The sequence below is a fragment of the Arachis ipaensis genome, chromosome B5 (assembly GCF_059453495.1).
Source record: "Arachis ipaensis isolate K30076 ecotype BB chromosome B5, ASM5945349v1, whole genome shotgun sequence".
NCBI lineage: Eukaryota > Viridiplantae > Streptophyta > Magnoliopsida > Fabales > Fabaceae > Arachis > Arachis ipaensis.
The window spans coordinates 79189053-79192722 of NC_142440.1; the positions used below are offsets into that span (position 1 = coordinate 79189053).

Here is a 3670-nt window from a genome sequence, read left to right on the forward strand (position 1 = left end):
TACTACTACTAATGATCATGTAATGAAGAAACAAACATAGATAAGCACATAATATAGAAAACGAAAAACAGAGAAAGTAAGAACAAGGAATGAGTCCACCTTAGTGATGTCCTTGAGCTCTTCTATGTCTCTTCCTTGCCTTTGCTGCTCCTCCTTCATTGCTTTTAGATCTTCTCTGATTTCATGAAGGATGATGGAGTGCTCTTGATGTTCCACCCTTAGTTGCTTCCAATAATTGTGTGGAAGAAAATGTATCCCCTGAGGTATCTCAGGGATCTCTTGATTTGCAGTCAAATGTTCTACCATTGAGCTATAGACCCTTGATGGAAGCTTTTGTCTTCCCTTTCCTCTTTCTAGAGGCTTCTCTGGCCTTAGGTGCCATCAATGGTTATGGGAAAAACAAAAAAGCTATGCTTTTACCACACCAAACTTAGAATGTTGCTCGCCCTCGAGCAAAAGAAGAAAGAAGAAGAAGATATGGAGGAGATGGATGGGAGTGTGTATTCGGCCATATGGGTGGGACTGGGTGGGAGAGAGATGTTAAATTTTGAAGGTAGTGGGTGTATGGATGTGAGTGGTAAATGGAAGACAGAAGGGATGAGTGTTTATTGGGAATAGAGGATGATTGAGAAGAGAGAAGAGAGTGAGTGGAGGTAGGTGGGGATCCTGTGGGGTCCACAGACCCTGAGGTGATCCTGTGAGGTCCACAGATCTTGAGGTGTCAAGGCATTTACATCCCTGCACCAATTTAGGCATGCAAAATGCCCTTGCACACAACTCTGGGCGTTCAGCGCCAGGTTGGTGCCCATTTTGGGCGTTCAACGCCCCCTTGCTGCCATTTCTGGCGTTGAACGCCAGAGCCATGCTTGTTCTGGGCGTTCAGCGCCAGAATGCTCCCATTATGGGCGTTCAGCGCCAGAACTATGCTCTGTTCTGGCGTTTGAACGCCAGACAGATGCTCCTCTAGGGTGTGATTTTTCTTCTGCTGTTTTTGATTCCGTTTTTGATTTTTTTGTTTATTTTGTGACTCCACATGATCATGAACCTAAGAAAACATGAAAAACAAAAAATAAGAATTAGATAAACATTGGGTTGCCTCCCAACAAGCGCTTCTTTAATGTCAATAGCTTGACAGTGGGCTCTCATGGAGCCTCACAGGTGTGCAGAGCTTTGTTGAGACTCTCCAACACCAAACTTAGAGTTTGGATATGGGAGTTCAACACCAAACTTAGAGTTTGGTTGTGGCCTCCCAACACCAAACTTAGAGTTTGACTGTGGGGGCTCTGGTTGACTCTGCTTGGAGAGAAGCTTTTCCTGCTTCCTCTCCATGGTTGCAGAGGGAGATCCTTGAGTTTTGAATACAAGGGAGTTTTCATTCCATTGAAGGAATATTTCACCTCTGTCAACATCAATCACAGCTCTTGCTGTGGCCAGGAAAGGTCTTCCTAGGATGATGGATTCATCCTCTTCCTTTCCAGTATCCAGGACTATGAAATCAGCAGGGATGTAAAGGCCCTCAACCTTTACTAAAACGTCCTCTACTTGTCCATATGCCTGTTTTCTTGAGCTGTCTGCCATCTCTAATGAGATTTTAGCAGCTTGCACCCCATAGATTCCCAGTTTCTCTATTACAGAGAGGGGCATGAGGTTTATCCCTGAACCAAGGTCACACAGAGCCTTAAAGATCATGGTGCCTATGGTACAAGGGATTATGAACTTTCCAAGATCTTGTCTCTTCTGAGGCAATGTCAGTTGATCCAGATCACTTAGTTCATTGATGAACAAGGGAGGTTCAACTTCCCAAGCATCAATGCCAAATAATTTGGCATTCAGCTTCATGATTGCACCAAGAAACTTGGCAGTTTGCTCTTCAGTAACATCCTCATTCTCTTCAGAAGAGGAATACTCATCAGAGCTCATGAAGGGCATAAGGAGGTTCAATGGAATCTCTATGGTCTCTAGATGAGCCTCAGAGTCCTTTGGTTCCTCAGAGGGAAGCTCCTTATTGATCACTGAACGTCCCAGGAGGTCTTCCTCCTTGGGATTCACGTCCTCTCCTCTCCTCACAGGTTCGGCCAGGGCACTTATGTCAATGGCCTTGCACTCTCCTTTTGGATTCTCTTCTGTATTGCTTGGGAGAGTACTAGGAGGGATTTCAGTGATCCTTTTACTCAGCTGGCCCACTTGTGCTTCCAGATTTCTAATGGAAGACCTTGTTTCATTCATGAAACTTACAGTGGCCTTAGATAGATCAGAGACTAGATTTGCTAACTTAGAAGCATTTTGTTCAGAGTTCTCTGTCTGTTGCTGAGTTGATGATGGAAAAGGCTTGCTATTGCTAAACCTGTTTCTTCCACCATTATTAAAGCCTTGTTGGGGCTTTTGATCCTTCCATGAGAAATTTGGATGATTTCTCCATGTTGAGTTATAGGTGTTTCCATAAGGTTCACCTAAGTAATTCACCTCTGCTATTGCAGGGTTCTCAGGATCATAGGCTTCTTCTTCAGAAGATGCCCCTTGAGTACTGTTGGATGCAGCTTGCATTCCATGCAGACTCTGAGAGATCATATTGACTTGCTGAGTCAATATTTTATTCTGAGCCAATATGGCATTCAGAGTATCAACTTCAAGAACTCCCTTCTTCATAGGCGTCCCATTACTCACAGGATTCCTTTCAGAAGTGTACATGAACTAGTTATTAGCAACCATGTCAATGAGTTCTTGAGCTTCTGCAGGCGTTTTCTTTAGGTGAATGGATCCACCTGTAGAAGTGTCCAGTGACATCTTTGATAGCTCAGACAGACCATCATAGAATATATCCAGGATGGTCCATTCTGAAAGCATGTCAGAAGGACACTTTTTGGTAAACTGTTTGTATCTTTCCCAAGCTTCATAGAGAGATTCACCTTCCTTCTGTCTGAAGGTTTGAACATCAGCTCTAAGCTTGCTCAGCTTTTGAGGAGGAAAGTACTTGGCTAAGAAAGCCGTGACCAGCTTATCCCAAGAGTTCAGGTTGTCTTTAGGTTGAGAATCCAGCCATAATCTAGCTCTGTCTCTTACAGCAAAAGGGAAAAGCATGAGCCTGTAGACTTCAGGATCTACTCCATTAGTCTTAACAGTATCACATATCTGCAAGAATTCAGTTAAGAACTGAAAAGGATCTTCAGATGGAAGTCCATGAAATTTGCAGTTCTGCTGCATCAGAGAAACTAATTGAGGTTTCAGCTCAAAGTTGTTTGCTCCAATGGCAGGAATAGAGATGCTTCTTCCATGTAAATTGGAATTAGGTGCAGTAAAGTCACCAAGCATCCTCCTTGCATTATTATTATTTTCAGCTGCCATCTCCTCTGCCTGTTCGAAAATTTCTGAAAGATTATCTCTGGATTGTTGTATTTTAGCTTCTCTTAGTTTTTTCTTCAGAGTCCTTTCAGGTTCTGGATCTGCTTCCACAAGAATGTTCTTATCCTTGCTCCTACTCATATGACAAGGAAGAATGGCCAGGAAAATGATAATAATAATAGAGATCCTCTATACCACAGTATAGGGATCCCTTTGTAAGTAGAAGAAGAAGGGGAGATAAAGGATGTGATGTAAAGGAAGAAACACAACTGTGAGGATTGGAATGTGAGATGAGATGTTAGGATATGAATGAATAAATAGAATGAGATGG

The 3670-nt window shown here is 42.9% G+C and overlaps 1 non-coding gene across 1 annotated transcript; it reads left to right on the forward strand.

Annotated features, from left to right (window-relative positions):
* The first annotated feature begins 2838 nt into the window (after positions 1-2838).
* Positions 2839-2946, forward strand: LOC148564714 (small nucleolar RNA R71). Its single transcript, XR_015884684.1, has one exon. It is a non-coding gene; the product is annotated as a small nucleolar RNA R71 (small nucleolar RNA).
* The last annotated feature ends 724 nt before the right edge of the window (positions 2947-3670 follow it).